Here is a 14409-nt window from a genome sequence, read left to right on the forward strand (position 1 = left end):
ACCATGGTAATGACCTATGGTATTGTATGTATGAGGCCTATATAGAGGCTAGAGACTCCCCATTGAGAGATGTGAAGGAATATTGTATGGACAAGCATATGGCTTGTGGAGTGTTCTCCTTCCTTAAGGAGTGAATGTATGGTGTTGCCCTACCTTAAGGGTTTGATCAATAAAGAAGCATTTTTATCTATTTCTATCTTGTTATTTCTAGGTTTATTTCATTATCATATATTTTTAGGTCAGATCTATAACAGAAGTAGAGACTCAAATGGACAAAGTATGTAGTCTCGTTTTGTGTTTGAACTTTTCAAAAATGTATGTTCTAGAAAACATTCAACGTATTTCACAATGATGCCTTCTTTTCTTAGTCACAGGGCTTTGTCATTCCAGTTTGGCAAGGTAGCGACAGAATAACTAGCCCACCTGATGTTAATTTCTCTTTGTCAATCTTTTATGGTTTGGTGCAGAGATTGACAAAGCGAAGCTGTTCCATGCATATCTTAGTGTTTTATAGCCCTTGGGCAATGCAAACATAGGAGTGGTTGTAGTGAAATCGCAACCCTTAACAAGCTGCCAGCAACGCATGATTGGGTGAAGAAAAACGTGGCTCCTTATGTTCCAACCACAAATATAAGCTCCATATCTGTGGGAAATCAGATTCTTTCAATGGATAAAAAAGGTGCTCAAATCTCGACTCATCCTTGCCCTGCAAAATCTGCATACTGCTCCTGTTGGTACCTCTCTTGACAAGTAAATGGTGGCCTCCAAACCCCATTTGCTCTGCACTCTATCCGCCTCTTAGTCCCCATCCATAGGACGCTTCTGTCCAGGCTATCATAAAAGTTATTCTGAAGCCATTGTTGAACCTTCTCAGAACACCAGGGGCTCCTTCAATGAAAATCTTAGGCCTTCAAGCCTAGTCCTACTACAGAGTGAAACTTTAGGCCATTTAAGTTGGACATGATCATGGTTTAGATGTTGGGCTCATGAACTCTAGGGTATTGTTCAATACCCAATGACTCAAGTTTAATAATTCTTTTAATGTTGTTATTTTTGTCTTGTGCCAAAGTGTCCTAGTAGAAGATGAATAATGTGATATACTGGCAACTAATCAAATCCCAAATAACTGATGTGTGGACGAAAGGGATTAACATGATCCTAGATTACTTGTGCTTTGTTTGGGTGATTGTGATCCTCAAGGGTTTTACCACCTCTCGGAGCTATATTCACTTAAGATTGATTTGATCAAAGTGTTAGTAGTGTTACTGTAACCAATGGAACGGACCAATTTGACCAGTTTGGGGTCAAACAAGTCCCATTTAAGGCATGGAACTGGAAATGGCCCGTTTGGTACCAAATCTGTCAATTATGTAATGGAAGGGCTTGGTATAGTACCAAACCGTTTTCTTTCACTAAATTGGCTAGTTTTGTACGGAATCGGCCCGTTTTGTACAATGTGACCAAAGATGTTCCAAACACACAATTTAAAACAAAAACACAAGAATTTTTCAGTGGGGCAGTCTAATTTTCAAGCCTATGGCCCTATTATTCCTATGCAATTAAAGTAAAAGTGGCATTCTCTTTTATCTCTCATTTTCATCCTTTTACTTAAATTTTTACATTACCGTGAATTGACTCACGATGTTTAAAAATGGTTTTGACCTCATTGGATTTCCTATGGAGAAAAAAGAATTTTAGATCTCAGTCAAAATCCAGTGGGCTTAACAATTTTTCAGGATTTCAAGATTGGGGGGATTGAAATGTTTCCATTGGATTTTGTCATGTAGGAGGGTATGGAACTAGTATTTAATCAAGAGCACCAAACCCTCTATGTACCTTGATATTAGTGGCATTGTTTGTCGAACTCCTCTACCATGACCCTACGAAAAATGTACCCATCACTCAAACAAAATCTGGACTTGACATGCTACGTTTTTTCTATCTTATTTTAATGTTTAGATAGTGATATTGATAACAAAGATCCCAATATAGGCAATGATTTTGATGATATATAGGTATTTGTTGTAGCATGTTTTTTTTATGCTAGAGGCCATCTAGACCCTATTTGTTGATGTATTTTTAGTTCAAAGACGAATTGCACTCAGTGGTACTTTGGTTATGTGCACCCTTACATGTTATATAAATGAGAATTTTTTGCTTATTTGTGTATAAATGGTTTGGATTCATATTGATGTACATGAATATATATGTTTTTATTTACAATTTGAATATTTTATGTGCTTTTGATCGACCGGATTGTTGGTTTGGTTTTTTTACTAGCTCCCGATTCAAAGAGTTTTCCAATCCAATCATTGGTTTGGTTTTGATAATATTGAGTGTTGGGAATTTGATATGGTGCTAATATAGGGTTACAAAGTGCAAAATAAAAGTTAGCGGAATTGGAAACTCATTGAATGTCCTTTTTATACTTGAAATATTATAGGATATTGCAATAAAATATGCAATTTCATTACCATTTGATACTTCAAGGTTGTCTACACCTAGTTTATATATACTATCAATGCTCATTTTAAGATCCAATCTTAATATAATTTCCAACATGTTTAGAAAGCAAATTATGCAAGTTATGTAATTCTAAACTATTCAAATCATCATGGTTTATTGAGTGATTCTACCCTTGTTTGTTTGTATCTATGAGTAACAACATTTTAGGATTGTTAAAGGTCATTGATGTACAATCAACCTAGATCCACCTTAACTCTGGATCCACCAAGCACCGAGAGGGATCGAATACCTTGAGGTGCAAACCTATTTTAGAGTGAAAAGAGATTTGATCCCTCTCGATACTTGGTAGATCCGAAGTTAGGATGGATCTAGGTTGGTTTAATTATTAATTTTAATTAATTTTAATTTTAATTAATTAATAATTATAAATATAATTATTAATTTATTTTATTTTTAATTTGATCATCTTTTTGTTTTTATTTTTATGTAATTTTACTGAATCAAAATGTTTTATTAATAATTATAATTATTAATTTTTTAATTGGGTTGTAGAGCACCTCACAACATAATGATTAACAAATTTGCTCTTGATATAAAGTGCAACTTGTAGGCTTATTTCTACAGCACCAAAAACATCAACAACCCCTACACCTATTTCTACAACACTGATAACACCAACCACCCTTGCATCTAATTCTTGGGGACATATATATATATATATATATATATATATATATATATATATATATCTATATATATATATATATATATATATATATATATAGAAGATCCTAAGCCCCATATTAGTGTTGAGAGTCCATAAACGAAAACAAGCTTCCATGTCTAGATTGTATAACAAATAATTGAAGTGAAAACTTCTGATATTTAAAGTTGGGTTCCTTCAAAGTTTAATTGTGTATGATCTCTGAATTTGATTATATGGTGATTGGTGCAAGTGTAACCACCATTTCTAAAACAATGTTCACTAAATCAGGGCATCTTGATGGCCACAATGAATATATTGAGTTCTCAAATGATTTTGATATTGTGTGCTTGTTGATTTGGAAAATGATGGTATTTGTGTGATTTGGTTTCACTGTGATGATTGTGGATATCAGTACAACACCAATTTTCTTTAGATCTGCATCCTAGCTTTTGAAAAATAACTAGACCTTCTAAATTTCTTGTTTTGTCTCATCTTATAAAGCAACACCAAATACTAAAATTTTGAAACAACTTTCTATCCATTTGTTTTTGTACATTTTTAGAACATAATTACAACTTATAGATTTCAGATAAATTTAAAACTAAATAGAAGACATGAAATGTTCATCCATCTCAAACTTGTGAGTTGTAAGTTGTTTATACTGCATTACTAATTTGTAGGGATTCATATAATTGGGAGTGTTGCCTTCTAGGGCTATGCCTTTGCTCTACTTCAACAAGGAGGTGTAATTGATGCTTCTTCACAAAGGTTAATTTCAATTTCTCATGTCACATTGTTCCTTGAGTTTTTAGAGATCATGACTATGGAGATTGATTTTGCATGTCATAGTCCTCATATAACACAAACAACATTATCATCTTTTTTGATGAAGAAGAGGAAATAAATCTTAATGCTAGAAAATTAGTTCCATGGGGTACAATTTGCATTGCAAAACTTGTGCCTTTACACATTGGCTTGCATTGATCCAAAAAACTACAGAATTGATTATTTGCTCAATTTCTTCAAATATTAACCAAGGTTGTTTTTTAAGTGAATTAATAAGGAAAATGGATTTGTATGTGCCTTAAACTTTAAAAGTTGAAATCTAAAATCAATCATGAACATCAGAAATAAGAAGCAAACACAACAAATTTGATGACGGAGTTCATCCCTCCTAGACTACATCTCTGAGTCTGCTTCCAATGGGCATCTGATGTATTGAAAATGCTCATAAAGTATCTTTACATCAAAATTCACCATTCTGGAATCAACTCACATGCATCAATGGCTACTGTCAACTGATAAGCTTCAGCCTCAGCGTTCCAATGCAACTTTCAGATTACAAAAGGGCTCAATATTGGCCAAGATATGCCTCAAAAGACATTTACATACATTGTCCAAAACAATTACAGAGTCATCACCTTATATCACCCTTGGCCATGGCGCATTGGTATAGTCTTTTATAACTCCATGGGAAGGTCCCGGGTCAAACCTGCGGGCCTCCTTGGATTTGATTGGTATTACATAGCAATATGTTGAGTTTGGCGCAACTATATATGATATATATGGTATCAAAACTATATCGTATAGTTTTACATTGATTATCATACCTGCGCCATGGTATAAATTTGGCATTTGGTTAAAACAATAAACCAACGAATATACCTATGACTCTCCCCATGGCATATAATTATAACATAAAATTTTAACATTGGTGATACCCCGCGCCATCCGAGATTTGATATCACCTATGCTAATAATGTTTAACATTAGAGTCTAGTTGTTGTATTATAGTTGCCCCGCGCCAAGTTTAGAGGCTTCATTGGAGCGGCGTTAACATAATCCAAGGGTTTGGTGGGTCGTCGGATATCGCGAGCTCTACCAACCCTTTCCCACCATTACCACTTAACAAAAGCTTAAATATATATTTGCTCCCTTGTATTAATAAATCATGTTGGGGTATGTTGGTAAGATTTTTGATTGTCAACCCAGTGGTTGCGGGTTTGACCCGTGACTCCTCCGCTTATTAGTTTCACTTGTGGGTGTGCCACCTGCTGCCACGTGCCCTGCTCTCATGCTGCCACTTTTTTTGCTTTGGCATTGCCGCTTGGCCTGCTCTGGCCTCCCTTTTTTGCCTATTTGGACAAAACTTCAAAACACATTTTCTCCCTCATACAGAGGCCATTTTGAAAACTGAATATACCACCAGAATCAGCGTGACAAGCTCTTTGACTTGGCATTGTTTTCATGAGCATATGAGACTGTTAAATTTTGAGCATTTTGAGGATCCTCCTAGATCATTCCTCTCCACTAGAAGCTTTTGGACCACCAAAAGTTTGGTTTTAAGAAGATATGAGGTGAGGGTATTGTTCCCTCACCCTTCTGATCTCCATCCACCTTTCTTTTCTTGGATTCATGCCTTTGAGTCCCACTCGAAGATACTCTACATCTCCTCGCCTGGAAGTGTGGACCTTCCTATCCAAGATGGTATCTTCTTGTAACTCAGTCATACATTCAGGTGAAAAATCATCTATTGTTGGAATTTGAGCATTTTCCTCTTGATCCATGATCATTGGAGGTTCATATAACTTCAATTTATCAACATTTACAACTGAATATATGTGCATGTATGGAGGAAAATTCAACCAGAATGCATTGTGCCCAATCTTTTCAACAATTCTAAAAGGACCATACCTTATAGGTTTCAACTTTTTACCTTCACCTTTCATCCTTTCTTTGCTAATGTATAGCCATACTTGATCACCAACCTGGAAGTGATGATCCATCTGATGCTTGTCATGACACATTTTGTACTTGGCCTAACTTTTCTCCAATTGATCTTGCACTGCTTCATGAATCTTTTGGATTCTTTGAATGAACTTGGTTGCTTTGACGGCATCTCCATGTCCATCCTCCTTATCTTCCTCACCAAACATGAAGTCCATTGGTGATTTTGGCAGATACTCATAACATGTTTCAAAGGAGATCTGCTAGTAGAAGAGTGCAAGGTCTGGTTGTAAGCATGCTGGACATAACATAAGGATTCATCCCAAAACTTAGGATGTTTGCTACAATAACCTCTGAGAAGATGTACCATTGTTCTGTTCACCACCTTTGTTTTCCCATCGATTTGTGGATGAAAAGTTGTGCTCTTTTTCAACTTAGTGTCCATGAGTCGCATAAAGTGGACCAAAACTCTCCTAAAAAGCGAGAGTTCTGATCTGAAATTATAGAAGTAGGAAACCCAAAATGAACCCATACATTTTGAAATAACATATGTGCAGTTTGTTTAGGATTAGCTTGCTTTTTACGTGGAACAAGAATACACAATTTTCTAAATCTATCAACCACAATATACAAATAATCATGCCCTTTTCTGGACATTGGAATCCCTCCTACAAAATCCATAGATATACTTACCCATGGCCAAGAAGGAACTGGAAGTGGCATATACAAACCTAACTTTCTATTGTTTGGTTTTCTTGTTGAACACATGACACAACCTTTGATGTACTTAGCAACTGTTTCATTCATCTGAGGCCAATAACAAAACCTTTGTAATTGTGCCACTGTCTTACCTACACCAAAATGCCCTAAAACACAAGAAGAATGTGCTTCCCTGATGACATGCACTCTTTCTCCCTGTGGTATGCACAACTTGCCAAGATGGTACAATAACCTGCCATGAATATGATAATTCATTTCTTCCACCTAAGTACCATGAGTTATTGATTCCTAAACATCCTTAAAATCAATATCTTCAGCATATTGTTCTATGTAACTTTCATGTGCTAAAGAACTATTTTGCAGAATAATTGAAGCAACTACTTTATTTGTGGTACCTTACATATATTTGGTTACTAACTGGAATTGATGCAAAAAACCCATCTATCTATATGTTGATATTGTTTCAACGTAGTTTGTGATTGAAGGTACCAAAGTAGCTGATGATTTGTATGAATCATTGTTTCTTTGCCCATTAAATAATGTTTCCATTTTTTAACACTTTCCATTAATGCATACAATTCTTTATCATAAGTTGGATAGTTAGCAACTGCTTTAGAAACTGTTTCTGAATGAAAACAAATAGGTTTTCCTTTTTGTAATAATATTGCACCCATTGCATACCCACTAGCATTGGTTTCTATTTCAAATGGTTGTCGAAGGTCTGGTAAAGCCAAGATTGGAGCTGTAACAATTTTTTTCTTTAAAGTATCAAATTATTTTTGTCATTTTCCTCCCCACTGAAAGGAGACTTTGGAACTTGTTGGTGATGCAATAAAAGAGAAATGAGAAATAAACTTCTTCCAATACTGAACTACGCCCAAGAAACTTCTAACTTCCATCACATTCTGAGGTCTTGGCCACCTAAGAATCACATCAATTTTAGTTGGATCAATTTTTAGCTGACCACCTTCAACTATGTAACCAAGATATACTAAGGAAGTTTTTCCAAATTCACATTTAGAGAGTTTGAGATACCGTTTCTCTTTTTGCAACACATCGAAAACTTGTTTGACATGATTTACGTGTTCTTCCCAACTTGAACTGAAAATAAGGATATCATCCATAATATCCTTCATCAATAAAAGGATGAAAAACATCATTCATCACTCTCATAAAAGTTGTTGGAGCATTGCATAACCCAAATGGCATAACCAACCATTCATAAAGCCTCTGTCTAGTTTTAAATGCAGTTTTCCATATACCATTCTCTGTAATATAAATCTGATGATAACCACTTCTTAAATCTAGTTTTGTAAAGTAAACAACATTCTTTAACTGATCAAGCAAATCATCGATTCTAGGAAGAGGATAAATGTTCTTAATGGTGATTTTATTTAAGGCTCTAAAATCAACACACATTCTCCAAGTTCTGTCTTTCTTTGGGGCTAATATGATCGGTGATCCACATAGAGAAGAACTAGGTCGAATAAAGCCTTTATCAACAAATTCCTAAATTTGTTTCTTAATCTCTTCATTTTCAATGACTGGCATACGATACATGGCAATGTTTGGAAGAGGGGAATTAGATTGTAGTTGAATCTCATGTTTTATTTCTCGTTTTCGAGATAATTTTTTTTGTTCTTTATACAATTCTTTATAAGAATCTACTATTTCAACCAATTTGTCCTTAAACTGAGAATCACACCCTTGAAAAGCATCATACTTATCTTTAGGTTGTTCTTTAACAATCATGAGAATATACTTTTTACTTGAATTTATTAGCCTTTTCATTTACTGACATTGATTAAATCCAAGTTTGTCTTAATTCTGTGTGCCCTGACAATGTATTCAATTCCATCTTTAAAGAGATGATACTTATTTTCCTTTCTATGAAATATGGCATCTCTATCATAAAGATACAAACTACCTAAAACAACTCCACATATATCCAAAGGAATCACATCTAGCTCAACTTCATCAACAAATTTAGTTGTAATTGCAAACCTTAATCGACATTGTTTTGTGAATTGCATCTAAGTATTTTCTTTCAACCATCCTAAAGGGTATGGTTTTGGATGATTCTTAGTTTCTAATCCCAATTTCCTTACTAGTTCCTCAAAAATTAGATTTTCTTGTGATCCATTTTCGAATAATGTGTCTATCTTAGTGTGCTTGGATATGATCCTTATGTGAAACAATTCAACTCTCTTCTTTTCTTCAATCACACTATTAGCTTTTGAAGAAGATGTGGAACAAGCAGAACTAGAGCTAGTTTAAGAAGAAATACATGTCAGACCCATAACGGTAATCTTCTTTTCATCACCGAAGTCAAATCCCAAATCTTGTTGGACTGCAGCATTAGCTTTCATTTCACCCTTCTTCTTAAAGAAATTCTTTGGTTTAAGTTCCCAAGGAAGCTTCCAACATTTGGAGTCTTCTTGTCCCACCCTGTGACAATGAGTACAAGTAGGCATTTCTCCTTCCTTCTTTTCTGTTTCCGATTTCTTCCCCTTCAATTTATTCTTTCCCTTGACTTCTTTGGAATCTTTGTTCTTTGAATGCTTGAATGGTTTCTTTGAAAAGTGTGACTGAAAAGGTTTGCCACCTGATTCAATATGAATGGCTTGTACACACACTTCATCAAATCAGTTAGATTAAACATAAGCAATGTATGTCAGAAATAGGAATGCAACCTTCCAATATACTTTAACAAAGTTTCCCATGTGTTTAATGGAACATTAAGTGCTAATGCCTTTTTCCTGAATTCCTGTGTAAACTCTTGCACACTCTGTCCTTTACCTTGCCTTAAATGTTGCCAATCCCTTACAGTATGTTGCATATATCCTAAAGAACAGAATTGCTTTCTAAGAGCTTTAATAAACTTAGACCATGAAGAGATAATTTTACCTTTTTGCTTCAAATCTAATTGAGTTTTACTTTCCCACCAAATCAAAGTTGTTCCCCCCATTTTAAGTGTACCTAAATGAATTTTTGCAAATTCATCAACAACATTTTGAATTCTACAATACACCTCAAGTTGCTTTATCCAGTTATATAACTTTTTAGGATTCATTTCACCATCATATATTGGCAACTCAAACTTAACATCAAGCTTCAAAAAATGATATTTATTTGGTTTCTTTTGTGAGTCTGAATCTGAACTTGAATGATAAGAGAATAAAGAAGAAGAAGACGAAGATGGAGGGGAAGGAAGTTCATTGCCGTCAACTTTTTCCTTGCCCTTTTTCTCTTTCATGCCTTTAGAAGATGAAGATGCATACCTAGTCTGCTTGTCTTCATAAAGTTCTGCAATCATCCTTTGCATATTAAGGAACATTTGTTGAAATTGCTCCTCGCCAACGGGCTTTGTTTTGGGAGCTTCTCCTTCATTTGGCTCTCCCATCTTCAACTTTTGAGAGGCTTTCCTCTTTCCAATCTCTGGATTTATCTTCTGAAGTTTCCCTTTTCCACGTCGCAACTTGGATCTAGTTATCATTCACATTGGCAAATATCTTGCTAATGCATGATCAACCTTGCTCTGATACCAAAATATGATCCAAAAAAACAACAAAAATGCCTATTTTCTCAATTTCTTCAAATATTAACTAAGGTTGCTTTTTAAGTGAATTAATAAGGAAAATGGATTTTTATGTGCCTTAAACTTTAAAACTTGAAATCTAAAATCAACCATGAACAAAGAAAATAAGAAGCAAACACAACAGATTTGATGACAAAGTTCGTCTCTCCTAGACTACATCTTCGGGTCTGCTTCCAATGGGCACCCGATGTATTGAAAATGCTCATAAAGTCACTTTACATCAAAATTCACCATTCTTGAATCTGCTCATATGCATCAATGGCTACTGTCAACTGATAGGCTTTGGCCTTAGTTTTCCAACGCAACTTGCAGATTACAAAAAGGCCCAATATTGGCCAAGATATGCCTCAAAAGGCATTTATAGGCACTATCCAAAACAATTACAAAGTCATAATCTTATATCTCCCTTGGCCATGGCACATTGGTATAGAATTTAATAACTCCACGGGAAGGTACCAGGGTCAAACCCGCGAGCCTCCTTGGATTTTATTGGTATTACATAGCAATATGTTGAATTTGGTGCAACTATATATATCATATATAGTATCAAAACTATATCATTTAGTTTTACATTGATTATCATACTTGCGCCATGGTATAACTTTGGAATTTGGTTAAAAAAATAAATCGGCGAATATACATATGACTCTCCACATGGCATATAGTTATAAAATAAAGTTTTAACATTGGTGATACCACACGCTATCCAAGATTTGATATCACATATGTTAATAATTGTTAACATTAGAGTTTGGTTGTTGTATTATAATTGCCCCACGCTAAGCTTAGAGGCTCCGTTGGAGTGGCGTTAACATAATCTAAGGTTTTGGCGGGCTGCTGGATATGGAAGGCTCTGCCAACCCTTTCCCACCATTACCACTTAACAAAATCTTAAATATATATTTGTGCCCTTGTATTATTAAATCATGTCGTGGTCTATTGGTAAGATTTTGGGTCATCGACTCGATGGTCATGGGTTCGACCCACAACTCCTCCACTTCGTAGTTTGACTTATGAGTGCACCACTTGCTGCCACATGCCCTGATCTCATGCTGCCACTTGTCATTCTTTGGCGCTGCCACTTGCCCTGCTCTAGCCTCCTCCTTTTTTTGCATGTTTGGACAAAACTTCATAATGCATTTTCTCTCTCATACGGAGGCCATTTTGAAAACCGAATATATCACCAAAATCAATGCGGCAAGCTATTCGACTTGGCACTAGTTTCATGAGCATCTGAGACTTTTGAATTTTGAGCATTTTGAGGATCCTCCTGGATCATGCATAGGTCTTAAAAATCTCACAGTTTGCATATGGATGGTAGGAAATTTAGGGAAAATTACGAAAGTCAAAAATTTGTCTGGTATCACTAAAGGATTAGCGAGACCATTATTCATCCCTGTCAATGAAGAACAAGAAATCATAGATGGTGGTTGGTTTCCTTTTGGCGAGTTATTTGTAGACATTTTGAAGTCAATTGCAGAGAGAAGTGGAGATATGTTTTCTTTTATTATAGATGGATTTAAAAGAAAGTCTCTTTATTCAAAAAAAAATCTAGTTTGATGATGATGATGTTGGAAATAATACTGAGAGGGCGGGTGAATCAGTATTATAAAATTATTTTCAATATTCCTTTTAGATTTATAATTTAATTTATTCTTCATATGTTGACCATTAATTTGAATGTCAATACCATATAATAATGAACAGGAACAAGAAAAATAGACAGTCACACCAAAGAACACCAGATATAAGGTGGAAACCCAATGTGGGTGAAAACCACCTGTTGCAATGTGTCTCTATCTTCTTTCAATTAGAAACTTCTTTTACAATGATTCTGTACTGGTGCAGTCCTTTACCAGTATGCAAGCTGCAACCTGCAAAGAGCTACAACCCTCTCTCGTTTTCCAGTCTCTCCTAGAAGGAAGCTACAACCCCCTTAGCTCTTGTACTAGCTGAGTTACTAGTGCGTAGGTGCTGACCTACTTCTTTTCTTCCAAGGACCACGTTTCATTAATTTTCAGACTGGATCCATGAACATCAAATAATCATCAATTACATGTGAATCAACCAATCTCATTTTACTATCAACTAATGAATCAGCCAATAGCCTCTCAGAATGCAGTAACCAGAAAAGCAATACCAGTAATCTAAACCCGGAACTCTGCAGCAATAGACAAAAGGCAGCCAACAAATATTTCAAGAAAATTCCACAACTTCACCAATAGAAACCTGCGGATATCAGCAGTTCTTCTGTGTCTAGACTGCGCAGCTCCGCACCTGCACTGTCTACCCGACAGCGCACCTCCGCACCTGATCCGTCTTATGAGCTGCGTACCTCCGCACCTGTGCCTTCTGCTTCACTGTGTACCTCCGCACCTGCGCCTTTTGTTGTACTGCGTACCTCTGCACCTGCGCCTTCTGTTACGCTGCGTACCTCTGCACCTGCGCCTTCTGCTGCGTTGCGTACCTCCGCACCTGCGCTGTGGATCACCTGCGGACCTCCGAATAGAGCCAAATTATCAGTCCTCCAATGTGCCACAGACTGTCAGATCCACAGATCTGATCATGTGCCAAAGAGATCATGACCTATCAATAGATCCACCTTACAATTTACAGTTTTCACCTTGATTTAGATCTAGCTTTCCAAACCGATCACCCAAAATTTCAGATCTTAAGATATTCAATTTTCACAAGTGTCTAGCCAAATGATCTCCTTTCCTTTTTATAGGCAAGCCCTTACTCAAACCATGGATCAAAACCATAGAAAACCAATACAAGGGACCCAAAACCGGGGTTCAATAATTTAGATGTTATACCACGGACCAAAACCATAGGATCATGTTCTTTGGACTAAATACCATGGATCAATCATAAAAATTCCCACGTGCGCGCACTTCTCTGCATTGAAATGAGTGAAATTGATGCCCGCACCTTTTGTTCGGAGTACCTGCGGGTATGTCCGCACTTCTTCTTCAGGGCACCTGCGGGTCCGCAGCTTTTGTTAAGCGCACCTGCGGGTATCTCATTTTCTATCATTTTGAGAGCCTGAACAATGATTTGCCTCTTGAGTGAGTTGCCATCAAGGACAACACCTGTGCCATAGCGCCAAACCTGAATCATAATGCCAACAATCTCCCCCTTTGGACTTGATGGCAACCCCAAGATCCTCAAAGTCATTCTCCCCCTTTGTCATCAAGGGAAAAGGGTTATGCTCCCCTTGAGAACATGCTGAAAACTCTGCTCTGCAGTGTTGATCATGCTCCCCCTGACTGTAGGCCAGATCTGCAAAAGAAATTTTCTTCAAGAAGCACCATAATCCACCATACACCATAAATGACCTTGACAAAAGAGATATAAGACATAAAGACAAAATATTAGCAGCAATATTCAGATCAGCATCCATGTACTCCTTCTGTACATGCTCCTCCAAGATCTTCTACAATAATGCCAACAATGCATTATTAGAAGAATATATGCTCCCCCTGAACCTGTGCCATTTGGTCTTTGACCAATCCATAAACCAGCGAATGTACGCGTATACCCCATATGAAACTTGCGTACAACCAACAATCTCTGAAACAGATAAGATTCAACAGCAAGATGATGCATCAACTACCCCCAGTTTTTGCCTGAGGTATTCAAAGGTCTCCTGGGTAGCAGTTTGGTGAGTATATCAACAACTTGTTCCTTAGAGGGAACATACTCCAACTTGACCTTTTTTTCAAGCACTTGTTCCCGAAGAAAATTATATTTGATAGGTATATGCTTGGTCTTTGAGTGCATGACTGGGTTCTTTGAAATACTGATTGCACTTGTATTATCAAAGAAGATGGAGATAGGTGGAGTACAAGTGATTTGCATGTCTTGCAATGTTTGCATCATCCAAAGGATTTGTGTGCAACAAGATGTAGCAGCTACATATTCTGCTTCAACTGTAGATAATGCAATAGAGCTTTGTTTCTTGCTGAACCAAGATACTAATCTAGGACCCATGAAGAATGCACCACCACTAGTGCTTTTCCTATCATCCACGCTCCCTGCCCAATCCGCATCTGTGTATGCATGAAGTGTGAGGTCTGTATTATTAGGATACCATAAGCCATAGTTTTGATTTCCTTGAAGATACTTGAAGATTCTCTTAACTGCCTGAAGTTGAGTTTCCTTTGGATTTGCCTGAAACCTTCCAACTATT

Source organism: Pinus tabuliformis, chromosome 9, assembly GCF_031772625.1.
Source record: "Pinus tabuliformis cultivar Carrire ecotype Pingquan chromosome 9, CPIR1, whole genome shotgun sequence".
Taxonomy (NCBI): Eukaryota; Viridiplantae; Streptophyta; class Pinopsida; order Pinales; family Pinaceae; genus Pinus; species Pinus tabuliformis.